A 15668-nucleotide genomic window follows, 5' to 3' on the forward strand; every position below is an offset into this window, starting at 1 on the left:
CAGTAAGTGCCATACTTAACACTGCGTTCTATGTGAGAGTTGCTACATTAGAAATGTTGGTACAAGAGGTCTTTATGAGAGACCACCATCATCAGTTAGTGTCTGTTATATTTGCTAACAGGCCGACTATATATAATATTGACACCTCATCTGAGGATCCCATGAGGGGTGCAGCCGAGTATAGAATCAACAATTGTATTGCACACCAGAATATTGCTCCTCCTGGTGGTGAGACTAGGCCCCTGCCTACAAATGAATGAATGAATTATAAGATGTATACCATAAACAGCTATTACTAGGAGTGTTCCGGGGCTAGGGAAGGAGGAATTAACAGAGACTAACACATTTTGAGAAGCTTACAGAACTTAGATTCCTTGCTGTTGCTGTGGTGCTTGAGTTAGAGGTGATTCCAAGCTTGTGATGCCAGAAATGAGAAGGAGTTAAATATACACAGGTTGGACCAGTTAACATTCAGAATCTAGGTCTATTGTATCTATAATTTAAGAATTATTCTGTCGGAAATTATTCAGAATGGGGTCCCAAAATCTACCCTAGCAGATTGTGTAGTGACTTACAACACACCATTAAAATCAAAATCAAAATGATTTGTATAGTACTGCTTATCACCCTTGAGGGTATCCAGGTGCTGAGGCGGTGTTGCTGCTGGGGGTGGTATAGGAAAGTGTCCCTTTCTGCAAGGTTACCCCTAACGTTTTGCCAGATACCTGATGCTAACTTGACTAAGAGTGTGCTGGGATCCTGCTAACCAGACCCCTGCACCTGTGTTCTTTCCCAAAATACCTTTGTGTCTGCAATTGGCACACCTTTGTGCCACATATAAGTCCCTTTTTAAAAGGTACTACTGGTACCAAGGGCTTTGTGACCAGATAGGGCCTCTGAGGGCTGCAGCATGTATTATGCCACCATATTGAATATTGTTGCTGCCTGGACTAGCGCTGGGATGCCCGAGGGTATAAAATTCTAAATAAATAAATAAATAAATCAGAGACACCTAACTTTAACACCCACACACTTCCACAGCAGGCTGCGTGTTTTGGTGCACATCAAACTGAGGAGTCGTCATGGCACACCTGTTTGCCATGCCCAACAGCACTGCCTACAGCATGGGCACGTCACCCCTCCAGCAAGCCTCACAGCCCTAAGGCTGTGTGTGCCATTCCACAAGTGAGGGCACATCTGCAGGAGCAATATGCCCCTACAGAGTCTGTGTCATTTAGGGACATTGTAAGTTCAGGGTAGCCATATTGAGTACATGAGCTGGTAGTTTTTCATTACTAGCTCCATGACTCCATGATGAACTTTCTGAACGCTGGGAAATCTTTACCAAACTTTTCATAATAATAAACCCACACTGATGCCAGTGTTAGATTTATTATAAAATGCTCTCAAAGAGCATCTTCAAAATATCCCCCCGAAAAACAGCCAACTTCGAGTGTACTGACTGACTGGTAACTGCTAGCCAGCCACCACCAGACAAGTTTCTGACCTCATAGAGTGAGAGAGTTTGTACTCCCGGAGGTCATAAACAAAGCCTGCCCTGGGTGAAGGTGCTTCACACATTCCCCTGGCAGGAACAGCTGCACTTGGCAATGAGCCTCAAAGGCTCCCACCTTGTGATGTGCTGATGTGTGCAGCTCCGACCATTGGAAATGCCAAAAATCCTGTCTGGGCCCCACTTTTGGCTGGCCGACAGGTGGGAAAATTCATAAGCATAGTAGGAGTGTCCACCTTAGCCTGGCACAGCTCCAGGGTTCCCAGGAACTGAGGTGAACCCCTCACTTACAAATTCTCCATCTTGAGTAGGCACAGGGATGTACCCCTTACCCCAAAGGGAGGGGCCACATAAAGAGTGTAGTCACTGTAGGGGACAGTAACCATTGGTTACTACCCCCAATCTCAGTAACACCCTTCAATTTAGTATTCAAGGGTTCCCCTGAACCTCATTCCTCAGAATAGATGGAAAAAAGAAGACGGAAGAACACCACTGTCCAACCACGAACTGAACTGCTGCAGACAGAACTCGATTCAGAAAAGGGGGTGGTGATGGACAGAGTATCTGAATTAAGCAGAACACTCCTACCCAGTCAACAGATCAGGGCTTGATCCATCATCGTTTTTTAGCTCACTGCACCATCCCAGCTCAGAACCTGGTTACATGCAAATTAGTCTGTCCCTGGCCCAGTGCATCATGGGAACAGGGCAGACCAAACTACCTAGCCAATTATTTTACTGGAAAGGAAACAAGCTTCCGGGGACCGATTTCTGGCATTACAGCCGTCCTAGGCCCGGCTTGCTTGAATCCTGATGGTGCAGTGAGCAAGGGACTCATGTCTGAGCATACCCTTCCACGCTTATGGTGGACAAAACGATTCAGAAAAGGGGGTGGTGATGGACAGAGTATCTGAATTAAGCAGAACACTCCTACCCAGTCAACAGATCAGGGCATGATCCATCACCGTTTTTTAGCTCACTAAACCATCCCAGCTCAGAACCTGGCTACATGCAAATTAGTCTGTCCCTGGCCCAGTGCATCATGGGAACAGGGCAGACCAAACTACCAAGCTAATTCTTTTACTGGAAAGGAAACAAGCTTCCGGGGAATTCTTTTACTGGAAAGGAAACAAGCTTCCGGGGACCGGTTTCTGGCATTACAGCCGTCTTCGGCCCGGCTTGCTTGAATCCTGATGGTGCAGTGAGCAAGGGACTCATGTCTGAGCATACCCTTCCACGCTTATGGTGGACAAAACGATTCAGAAAAGGGGATGGTGATGGACAGAGTATCTGAATTAAGCAGAACACTCCTACCCAGTCAACAGATCAGGGCTTGATTCATCACCATTTTTTAGCTCACTGCACCATCCCAGCTCAGAACCTGGCTACATGCAAATTAGTCTGTCCCTGGTCCAGTGCATCATGGGAACAGGGCAGACCAAACTACCAAGCCAATTCTTTTACTGAAAGGAAACAAGCTTCCGGGGACCGGTTTCTGGCATTACAGCCGTCTTCGGCCCAGCTTGCTTGAATCCTGATGGTGCAGTGAGCAAGGGACTCATGTCTGAGCATACCCTTCCACGCTTATGGTGGACAAAACAATTCAGAAAAGGGGGTGGTGAGGGACAGAGTATCTGAATTAAGCAGAACACTCCTACCCAGTCAACACATCAGGGCTTGATCCATCACCGTTTTTTAGCTCACTGCACCATCCCAGCTCAGAACCTGGCTACATGCAAATTAGTCTGTCCCTGGCCCAGTGCATCATGGGAACAGGGCAGACCAAACTACCAAGCCAATTCTTTTACTGGAAAGGAAACAAGCTTCCGGGGACCGGTTTCTGGCATTACAGCCGTCTTCGGCCCGGCTTGCTTGAATCCTGATGGTGCAGTGAGCAAGGGACTCATGTCTGAGCATACACTTCCACGCTTATGGTGGACAAAACGATTCAGAAAAGGGGGTGGTGATGGACAGAGTATCTGAATTAAGAAGAACACTCCTACCCAGTCAACAGATCAGGGCTTGATCCATCACAGTTTTTTAGCTCACTGCACCATCCCAGCTCAGAACCTGGCTACATGCAAATTAGTCTGTCCCTGGCCCAGTGCATCATGGGAACAGGACAGACCAAACTACCAAGCCAATTCTTTTACTGGAAAGGAAACAAGCTTCCGGGGACCGGTTTCTGGCATTACAGCCGTCTTAGGCCCGGCTTGCTTGAATCCTGATGGTGCAGTGAGCAAGGAACTCATGTCTGATCATACCCTTCCACGCTTATGGTGGACAAAACGATTCAGAAAAGGGGATGGTGATGGACAGAGTATCTGAATTAAGCAGAAAACTCCTACCTAGTCAACAGATCAGGGCTTGATTCATCACCATTTCTTAGCTCACTGCACCATCCCAGCTCAGAACCTGGCTACATGCAAATTAGTCTGTCCCTGGCCCAGTGCATCATGGGAACAGGGCAGACCAAACTACCAAGCCAATTCTTTTACTGAAAGGAAACAAGCTTCCGGGGACCGGTTTCTGGCATTACAGCCGTGTTCGGCCCGGCTTGCTTGAATCCTGATGGTGCAGTGAGCAAGGGACTCATGTCTAAGCATACCCTTCCACGCTTATGGTGGACAAAACGATTCAGAAAAGGGGGTGGTGATGGACAGAGTATCTGAATTAATCAGAACACTCCTACCCAGTCAACAGATCAGGGCTTGATCCACCACCATTTTTTAGCTCACTGCACCATCCCAGCTCAGAACCTGGCTACATGCAAATTAGTCTGTCCCTGGCCCAGTGCATCATGGGAACAGGGCAGACCAAACTACCAAGCCAATTCTTTTACTGGAAAGGAAACAAGCTTCCGGGGACCGGTTTCTGGCATTACAGCCGTCTTCGGCCCGGCTTGCTTGAATCCTGATGGTGCAGTGAGCAAGGGACTCATGTCTGAGCATACCCTTCCACGCTTATGGTGGACAAAACGATTCAGAAAAGGGGGTGGTGATGGACAGAGTATCTGAATTAAGCATAACACTCCTACCCAGTCAACACATCAGGGCTAGATCCATCACCGTTTTTTAGCTCACTGCACCATCCCAGCTCAGAACCTGGCTACATGCAAATTAGTCTGTCCCTGGCCCAGTGCATCAGAACTCAGCAAGAACCCTGCCACCTGTAGACGGGGCAACAACTGGACTTGCTGTCCTCCCAGAAACCCTGCAAGGCCTCCTAAAAACCCCAGAGATTTTCCAGCCTTCCACCAATCTCCAAGAGCCTTCCTTTGGGCTAGAGGCTGCAGTCCCCAGCACCCACCGGTCTAAGATCCGCAGTAGTTGAGGACCAACACATCTGTCAACACGATTCACTAGTGCAAAAGAAACCCAAGACTTAAGTGTTAGAAAAACAACACTTTTGTCAATGTGAATCTGACCTGCTAGAAGAAAGCTCTGCAGCTGGACGGCCTGCACAACCTTTAGGGATCCTCTTGGACCAAAGATCCAAGCTGTTCACAACACTGTTTCCAAGAGCCTATATCCTCCTGCAAGTAGCCACGTTGGCATCCTCCTGCCCCTCCTACACAACCACAGTATCTCTGTGACGGCTCGACATCAGTGGAACTCCTCCATCCCCTACAGATCTCCATCCCAACTGCTGGGCTGGTGGTGCCTCTCTTAAATTTACAGTGAGCCTCTGACAATGATCGCAACGGTACTGATATTGGCAGTCTACTGGCTTCCATTCACCATTGCTCTCAGCGGACCATGAGAGAAACCATCATTGCCAGTATTGATCACCACGGCGTAACTTCTTAACCCTGTACTTCTTCGGGTGCTCCGAGTCTCCATTGACTAACCTTGGGTTTGGTGACTTCTACACTCAGCCATACCAGTGCTGATGGCGGGGCAGTTCCCACTTGAAACTTACCCTTGCTGAGGGTTGGTCTGAACCCCCGAAGACTGGAAAGGTGAGTTGTGTACTTAGCTGCTAATGCATAACACTGATTTCCTTCCTGAGGATTGCATTGCATTCTATCTGTTGGAAATGACTATCTATCTTTTTCAAGTACCCAGTGCTACTGTTTCTGATTGAGAATACAAAAGTGTTTCCAAAACTGTAAAGTAGTGTTACTGCCTTGCAAAACAATTCAGACTGCATGTTTTGAAAGTATTACATTTTGGAGAAGTCTACTTACCTGCAACTGAGTTCCACTTGCTTCCTAAAATACAAGTAACTAAAGTATTTGTTTTGCAAAACGTTGGTCTGGAGTTAGTGATTGAGTGTGTGTACCTGTCTTTTATGACTATGTGCAACAAATGCATTCACAGTACTTTCTGATAAGCCTAACTGTTCGACCACACTACTAGAAATAGAGTGTTTGGTATTATCTACTTAAGTCTCTGTAAACTCTGAGGATACACTGGACTTTGAACACACTATTCCTCACTTTGGTACAGTGTATACAGAGCTGGCTTCCTACAAGTGGTCAGTTGAATAGCCAGGTTTTCAAGCCATTTCCGAAATCCTGTAGGGCGGGAGTATTTCAGAGGAGAAGGGCGTACCATGTCTTGGTGGCCAGGTAGGAGAGGGCACAGTCACTGCTCCTGCTTCTGTGGACGCAGGAAGTGGCGTAACGTAACTTGAGGAGGCACCCCTGCAAAGCACAATAGGGCCCCCCCCCCCAGCGTCCCCGGGCCTGTAGTCAGTTGTTTCTATGACTAGGTTTGTGTTCTGTCCCTTGGCTGTAGCTACTCACATTTCACTTTTTTTGGATCAGAGTTTTTATGTTGTTACATGGAACATTATTGTGTGCATTTTTCATTATTTAAATATACCAATGTGTGTCTTTCGTTGTGGTTCTGTTGCATTCCCCATGTTACCCCCATTTCGTGCTGCTTTGGTCTATACAACCAGTGCATTAATCACAGCACATCTAGATAGTTAATGAAAATGTATGATGGATGTCCAATCTTGAAGGACACATAAGTGGTATACTTCACTATGAGAATAAAGGACCCCAATCACATTGATAAACCCCTGTCCTTACTAGGTAACCAAGAAATTATCCTTTCCATTGCCAAAGGGTTTCACTCCAATATAAACCATTTGCATATGGTTGGTAATAACCAACTAAGGCGCAAGGACTTTTTGCCCAATCCAATTTCTGTCTTCTTGTGTAACCACTTCTAATCTCTCCATCCATATCATTTGTATTGAACTCTCAGGCCAATCAGGAATAAAAACCTAACAACATTTAATAACTGCTAATGTCTTCTTCCAGAAGGCCTACATTTTTGGGCATGACCACCAAGTGTACAGAGTCATGCCTCGTTCACCACATCCCTTCCAAACACTAATCCGAAGCATATCGTTTAGATACCTCAAATACATTATTTTGCATACCATTCTGTATTTTCAAGATCCCTCCACAGGCTAGAACAGAGATGGTCAGCTGTAACTCTCTGTCCTACAGATCCATATGAGCAGTTTTTAATGCTTTTGTAGGGTGAATCAGGTATTATTTCTGCAATTAAAGCATGCACCACAAAGAGTGTTCCAGAAGGTAAGTAACTTGTTCTTGTGATGGATATTTCCAACCATAGATTTGTAACTTTTTGATACCAATCGGTACCTCCCAAAAGATGGAGGGTTTGAGGAGTTGACTTACACTAGGAAGTCCTACAAACTGAGCTGCCAAAATGGCCCTTCATCTCGCTTGGTTATTGAGACAGTTAATAAATACTTGGTGAAGGTGGGAGCAGACACCCATTGTGCAGCCTGGCAGATGTCCAGTACTGCAACACCTCTAGCTAAAACTGTAGTGGCGACTTTGGCTCTGGTGGACTGAGCTCTAAGGCCATTGGGAACCTCCTCCTTAGCAAAGCGTAGCATGTTTTAATACATAGGGCGATCCACCTCAATAAGGTCTGCTTCTGGACCCCTTCCCCTTAGCACCAGCAAAGCTAGTAAATAGATGCTCACCTACCTAGTTTCCCTACGTGCGTTTGATGTAGAAGTTAAGAGCTCTTCTGGGGCCAAATATGTGAAGCCTCTCCATGAGGTGGGACAAAGAAGACAGAGAAAGAGTAATGGACTGTCCCATTTGAAAGGGCAATACCATCTCTGGCATGAAAGAGGAGTGAGTTTGCAGCACCAATGTGTCCAGAAAGGAGGTTGTTTATGAAGTGTGCACTGACCGTGCCTACAGCTCACTGACACGATATGAAGAAGTTACTGCAATTAAGAATACCGTTTTAATGATCAATAATTTTAGTAAGCAAAAGTGCAGAAGCTCAAAGAGTATGTACTTCAAGAGCATGTATGTCAAGGACATGAGAACCAAGTTAAGATCCCATTGAGGCATCATGAAGGGCAAAGAAGGAAATACTTATGCAAACTCTTTTAAAAAACACATCAAAATCTTAGACTTGAATAACAAAGGTAGGTCTGGCAAATGCAGAATTCTGAAAGAGCCAATGAGTAACTTAATAGTGCCCAATACAAAAGCTTGCTAGGCCGAGATAAAACAGACATCACAACATAAGCAAGTTTTGCCTGGAGAGGATCAGTTTGAAGGTCTCCACACCAGACCATGAACTTTTTCCAACAACCAGAATAAATAAATTTGGCAGAGGGGCACCTAGCCATAAAAATAACATTCTCTACTTCCGCAGGCAGATCAAACACAATCAGTTGGTGTAGCTCAATTTCCATGCATGGATATGTAGCTTTTGGAGATTCAGTGGAAAAGCCTATCATATTGTTGCGACAAGGGTCCCCCCGAAAAAACAGAACAGGAGAGCAAATGGTCACATGATCAGAGTGCCACACTCTCCTGGGTCAATCCAGGGCTTTCAGAATGGCCTGAGCCCAGTCTATTAGGACCTGCTTCAGAACTGGGTCAGGAGAGGTAGGTGCAGGAATGCATACAGGAGATAGGTGTCCCAATCTTAAAGAATGTGTCTCCCAAGGAGCCTCTTGGTGGAAACTAACATGTGCAGTACTTATGACAATGCATTCTCGTGGTGGAATAAAGATCTAACTAGCATACAGCCCATTGGCCAAGATGCCTTGAAGCACCTCCAGGTGGTTAGCAGGTGATATCTGCTGAACTTATCAACCCTGGCATACTGCAAACCTGCGACATGGTTGATCATCAGAGAAATCCTCTGGGAGTCCGACTACTTCCAGAGCCGCAGTGCCTCCTGGTACAGGACCCACAACCCTCCACCGCACTGCTTGGTGCAGTACCACATGACTGCAATGTCTGTTAGGACCTGAACTGGCTTCCTTTTGATGTATGGAAGAAAGGCCTTCAGACCAACCAAATGGAGTAAAGCTCTGGCAGGCTGATGTGGTGCCTTGGCTCTAAGAGCAAAGGAATGTGATCGCTACTTCTCCCAGATGAACATCCTAACTCAGAGTTGACAAATATGTCACTACTGTGAGCGTTAGGTGGGGATAGGAAGAAAGGCCTGTCACATCTGGTTGGTGACCAACAGTCAGCATTGGAGGTTACAGGCTGTCTTTTCTGAAATATGGATGTTGTCCAAAAGCCCACTAAAGGCCTAGGTTTTATTGCTCAACCATCATGTGCCACCTGGCCAGGGGAAACTTTAGAACAGCCCACAAACGGAACCAAGCATCACACTGGGATCATGGGTTAAATGTCCTGGACATGTTATGGCAGTGGAAAAGCTTGGCATGCCACTGTGGCACCTATAAAAAAAATGATCTGCATAGGCTGCAGGTGAGTCTTAAGCTCATGGATAGAAAATCCATCCCAGAAAAAAACAGATAGCTGACAGTTGTCCACAACAGTCTGTGCCAAGCCCACCTTCAGTAGGCAGTTGAAGAAGTACACAAATAAAAGTATCTGGCCGCAACTACTACCATCACCTTCGTAAACACTCATGGGGCAGAGGTGAGGTCAATGGCCAGAAAGGGTAAAATGGAAGTGTTCCAATCTTACCAAGAAACGAAGGAACATGTATGAGATTGCAGAATGGGTACATGAAAGTCTGTGTCCTGCAAATTCAAGGACACCATCCAGTCATCTGGATCCAGGATGGAAAGAACCTGGGCCATGGTTATCGTCTTGAGCTTGTTCTCTCAAAGGAAGGTGTTATCCTGGGTCTTGCATCATTTTGAGCACCAAAAAAAGAGTGGATATAACATGTCTTGCCTTTCTCTGCCTCTGGAATCATCTCTATACACCCTCTAGCCAGCAGAGACTAATCTTCTTGTGCCAGAATGGAAGCATGATCTGCTGAAGTCTGAATGGAAACAGGTTGAAAACGAGAGGGGTGGATGCAAAGAGAATGGCATAACCACAATGAACTATTTGCAGCACCCACGTGCCTGAAGTTGTAGCATAATAGCCAGACAGAAGAAAAACCTATTCGGCCACCTATCAGCCACACATGATCATGTGAGGGGGAATCAAAGATCTTTAGGCACATCTTGGGCTATAACAATATGGAAGCTACGAGTAGAGCCTTTTTGTTGAGCACACTTCATTACCAGAGTTAACATGTACCCTCAAAACGTAGTGTTTTGAAAAGGTGTCAGATAATGTAGTTTACATTAAAATTGGTGAAATTAAAAGGCACACACAGTAAACTGTTGCACAGTAGACCCTTTTTGCAAAAGGCCTCTATTTTTTGTATCTTTAAGAAAGTCTATGTGTGCATGCTTTTGCTTTGGGAACAAAAAAACATGAATCCAAAAGCAAGTTATCATGACAGCAAAGTAAAACAAATAAATGTGCAAATGTGATTAGAGAATATTACTGTGTCTTGATGATAGGCTAAGGCATCCAAATAGCATATACTTCATAAACAAATAAATCCATACATCAGCAATTAAAATGTGACTCTGTATGCAAATGTAAATCGATGGACACTCACTGGCTCTCATGTTGCATATCCAGTCTAACAGAAGAGTTATTTAATGCCCTATAACCAAACACTAAGGGGAATACAAATGGAACAATGGAACCATTCTCAAAATACTAAGGACTTGATGGATAACTCGTCCAAGCAATAAATGACAAAGTATGGCCAATACATGAAAGAAAATGGCTGAAGGGGGCTGACCCAAATTCAACTGTCTCCCTGACCTACGTATTGCACATTAAAAAAATGATGACATGAAGTCTCAACATAGCTGAACATATCTGAAGTCAGATCTAAACAGTAGTTAAATCCTCAAGTTCCAGCATCAGCCAAATTGCACCAGCCTGTTCAACCCAAAAGAAAATGCACTGACCCCGAATTAGGATCTGTCCTGATACAAGAGAACAGTAAAAGAGAAGAATATTGTATTGCTTTGCTGGTACAGGAGTCCTCCAATTTACAAATGAATTTTTTTTATGAATGAATAAGAACTATTTGTGATCAAAGAAGCATGCATTAGATTGAGACATCATCGTCCAAGACTTAGACTATAGATCACGAATCGAACAGATCATCACAGCCTCAAAGTACTGCAACAACTCGAGAGAAACACTTAACAGACCAGACGGACTTCTTTTCTTTGCACATATTTGTATTATTTCAAGTTGCTCAGACACATGCATGGTTTCAGAGGATTCGTTATTGCAAATTTTACAAACTCATAGACCAAACTGTCACTCTTTATTTCCCAGTCCCTTCCACCGTGAGCTACTCCCATCTCATCTTGCAAACCACATCCTCTCTATTTCTCCAACCAAACACTTGGGGTTTCTTATACATAACATAGAGAAATACTCCTGCCACAGCACCAAACGTTTTGAAACTTTACCTGTGACCTCTATTCTTAAATACCCCCTTCTCCACTAACATGTGATAAAAAATGCCCCTCAACCACTTGGCATTGCATGGTACGTCACTCGACACTGACTCAATGATGTATTTCTGTTTCACCAGACGCTAATTCCACAAAAATGACATTGTACTTTGTTGGTACTGCCAAGCAGAACAAGCTTAGGTTCAATATCACAAGCAAAATAAGCTTAGGCTAATACCACATGGAAAGCGGAGCTTAACCTCAAGCTATACTTCAAACGCAGACACTCTAGTAAACATATCTCCCACCTCTCTCCAAAACTGATGGACAATAGGCAGTCCTAATGCAAAAATGCCAAGTCTCTCTCTAACTCTATACATTTGAAACCTGGGTCCCGAGCTTGATCTCTCATTGGGTCTAGAGCGGCATCTCACTAATGAGGCTCAACAAGAGTGAAACTGCTTTGGTGCAGCTTGTAACTTCGTTCAGAGCGAGTTAGTCCAGAGCTTAATTTGTAAAAGAATAAGTAGGGCCAAAGGTTTTGCTCAGAAGCCCATGGCTGGTGCAATCGAAGGTCAGGGCCGGAATATAAAAGACGTGTCATCTGGATTCCACCTGATGCTTCTTTAATTCCCCACCAGACACTTCATGTCTCTTTATCTAACTCTTACCAGTTGCTGCTTTTTCTCTTTGTCACAGTTTTCCATTCTTCCTTCTGCATTTTTCTCTCTCTCTCTTACTTTGTATCAAAGTCTGAGGAGGACAACTAAGTGCTGGTCCCCAAAAAAGAGTGCTGGTTGGACCCACCTGCAACCACAAGCTAAAATTAAGCTCTGAGTTGGTCTAGAAGTTCAGGACAGGCTGTTCCAATTGGAGCGGTACCTAGGCTGAATGGCATTTGCCAGGTCCATGTCTGTAATGGAGTAGACACGTTATAACGACACTGGCACCAGGTTTGACAGCTGTATGGAGACTGTTAAACTCTGGATGGACAGAAATTGTCTAAAGCTCAACTCTGCTAAGACGGAAGTCCTACTGTTTGGAGCTCTTACCTCTTTGTTGACCCCCTCCTGTTGGCCACAGGAGTTGGGTCCCCTACCATCTCCCGTAAAGAAGGTTCATAACCTGTGGGTCTTGATGGACGATAGACTGTCTTTTTCAGTCCATATTAATTTAGTGACCTCCTCTGCTTATTTTTAATTAGAGGACCATTAAAAAGATTCTATCTTTTATTCCAATTCAACTCCCAAAAAACTCTTATGACATCTCTGATCATGATAAAACTGGACTACTGCAATGGACTACTCTTCTCTGCCAACCAATGTGTTCTAAACAATTTACAGACCCTATAAAATATGGCTGACAGGCTTCATTTTAAGATACCTAAATATCATTCAGCTTTCAATGCCATGAGACAATTGCAGTCTCTCCCCATTAAACACAGAATAACTTTCAAAGTACCCTGCATCGCCCATAAAGCACTGCATGGACTAGACCCACTCGTTATTCAACAGAGTTTCATATAGTACACTCCAGGAAGAACCTTATGCTCAACCTCAGCTAAACTTGTGGTGCCTACCAGATTCAAGCGGGCAACCTGGGGAGGAAAGAGTGTTGTACTGGGAGCCTCAAAAGCCTGGAATGCACTCCCACTGCATATCAAGGAGGCCCCAAATGTACTAGTCTTCAGGAAACTTTTAAAGACTTAGGGGCTGATTAGGATGGAGGATTCTCCGCATCCTCCGGGCCGGCGGAAGCCACCGCTGGCCTGGAGGATGCGGAGAATCCTCTGCGGACCCACCAAGACCTACCGCCACATTAGGATGGCTGGTGGGTCCTGGTTTCCGTCCGCAGCTTTTCCTCCGCGGTTGGCTTACAACCGCGGCGGAAAAGCACTAATATGGTGACGGTGTCTCTCTGACACCGTCAACCAGATTAGGATGTGCTTGGAAACATGCTTTTCCGCGGCAGCTTTTCCGCCGTGGAAAAGCATGTGTAACTTCATTGCGGGGGCCCGTTGCGGGCTCCCTAGGTGAAAGGGGGGGTGGGGGGTGCACATGGGGGGTACCTATGGTACCCCCCTGCATTTATATGCAGTAAGCGGCAGGCACCGTGCGGTGCCTGCCACTTTCTACATACAAATGCAATGTGTGGATTTTTAACATTGCTGCGGGTGCAGCTTGAAGCTCCACCCCCTGCAATGTTAAAAATAGAGGATGTGACCGCCACCCTGGCGGTCACATCCTAATCTGCACAGAGGGAACGCCGCAGCCCATGCGGACGTTCCCTCCTACTCAGGGGTCGCGGACGGACTCAAGTCCGTCCGCGATCCTAATGACCCCCTAAGTATTTAAGTCTCCGTAGCTTTTCTTCTTCTGGGTCCACCTGTTACACTGGTAGCTTTAAAGCCTGCGACAAGACACTTCCGGGTATTTGAGCACTTTAGAAAACTTTATAACATAACAAAAACAAATCCCACGGCAATTATCAGTTTCTGATTAATTCAAGCATTTTCAGCCATAATTAATCTGCAGTACCTGTTGTGCAGCCCATTATTCATTAGAGAGAGGCAGGCTAAGCAATCCCCTCATAGATAAATGAATTCAGCTCTAATAATTCAAAAATTAAAACACACAAACATAAATTGCTGGTATTTGCAATGGGACCATGTCTTAAAATGGTTCACTTCACTATATAGGGAATATAGCTTCAACGAGGTGCACCCTGCGCAGTGAAAAAAGTGGTTGTGCAAAAAGTGAATGTGCGTGAAAAAGACATACAATGAACAAGAGTCAATTCCAAATTGTTTCAACCTAGTTACATAATAATGTATAAGTGTGTTCCAGCTGGTTAGGTGTATATTTGTTTTGACCAAACACAGTCACGTAGTACAGGCAATTCAATTTCCAGATTTGGAATTGATTTTCTTTCATTGTATATCTTTTTCAGGCGCATTCAGTTATTGCACAAGCACTTTTTAGCATAGTTTGCCTATAAAGGATTGCTTTGAGAGCCTCTCTTTAAGTATTGTAGCCTGAATTAATAGATACTAAAGAACTAAGGTGTTTTTATGTACAGTCACTAGTCCAGGTTCTGAGAAACACAGTGGGGCCCCATTGATTACTGCATAGCATTATTTTTTGTTTGTTAAGCATGGGGAGATTAAGTGATTTGCCCAGAATCACAGGATGTGAAGTCGACCCCGAGCCTCGAATCTTGGTTTCCCAGCTCCAAATAAGTCAGTCTAGCTGTGAGACTTCAACATCCTCTCCCCACATGCATCAATAGTAGGGAAAGAGAAGGGACCAATGAATTATTTTATACGAGCTTTAGAACAAGTGTTATTATTATCCAGTTCAGAAGGACACATGTAATCAATATCAGACCTAGATATGGCTCAGTCATCTGCACCGAGAATGAGGCCAGTGACCTTTGGGTCACCTACAGATATCTGCAGTGGGCGAATCACCACACTAAACAATTATAACATCTATGTTTTTGACCAGCTTCATCAACTCAAAAACAAACCTCTATCTTTACCCAAAATCATTTGTATAATTGTAAAAATGGCACAGACATAAGAGGACACCTTTTATAAATTGTACTAGCAGTAGCAAGCAACTGGTTTATCGGTGCCCCACCCCCCCACCCCCACCCAGGTGCAGTACTCTTTAAATCAAACAAAATTCCCATCGATCTTACTGGCCTAATGTGCAAACAAATGCACCACTTGCAGACATATTCCTTAAATAATCTTCGGGCAAATACCTCAACATGCCCCCTTAAGTAGTCTTTAAACGATATACGTTTTGTACAGTAAGAGCTGTCATAATGTGCTTACACATGCACTACATACCATTATTACATTTGCGCCCAACACCTTATACTAATGCCTGCCAGGTGCCAACCTCAAGGTAACTTTAAAAAAATGTCACACCCCTGACACCCACCTCCACGACCATCACCACCCTTCTCCTACCATCTTGGATGCATTCCTGATTTGCAAAAACGTCCTGTGTTAGAAAGGAGGAGACAAGCCTGTTCTTCACCTCGTGCTCTGCTTTCTGTAAGGGACGTGACCGGACGAACGTAACGTAAGTTACGTAACCCCCAGCATCCGAGAAGGATCTGAATCAGTGGAGTTCTGAGTGGTTGCTGGGTGCGCGCCGGACGCGGATGGGGCCCCTGGAGCCTAGCCCCCCCCCCCCCCCCCTCCTCGCACCGCGGGGGCTTCTGGGGCCTGTGTTAGGCCCCTGGACGCAGGTTGTGTGGGCAAGGAAGAGGGAGGCAGAGCACAGATGTCAGAGAGGGTGGTGGAATTTAACCCTGAGGTTAAGGTAGACTGGTCCAATATTGTACATAGTTTGCATATATGAGTTCGCATCTTGAAC

The 15668-nt window shown here is 45.1% G+C and overlaps 1 protein-coding gene across 1 annotated transcript in view; it reads left to right on the plus strand.

Moving 5' to 3' along the window:
• Positions 1-15668, plus strand: part of LOC147733202 (mucin-2-like) — a 1332790-nt gene that overhangs the window by 425419 nt on the left and 891703 nt on the right. The window lies entirely within an intron of this gene.

The sequence above is a fragment of the Lissotriton vulgaris genome, chromosome 2_1, assembly GCF_964263255.1.
Source record: "Lissotriton vulgaris chromosome 2_1, aLisVul1.2, whole genome shotgun sequence".
In the NCBI taxonomy this organism is placed as follows: domain Eukaryota; kingdom Metazoa; phylum Chordata; class Amphibia; order Caudata; family Salamandridae; genus Lissotriton; species Lissotriton vulgaris.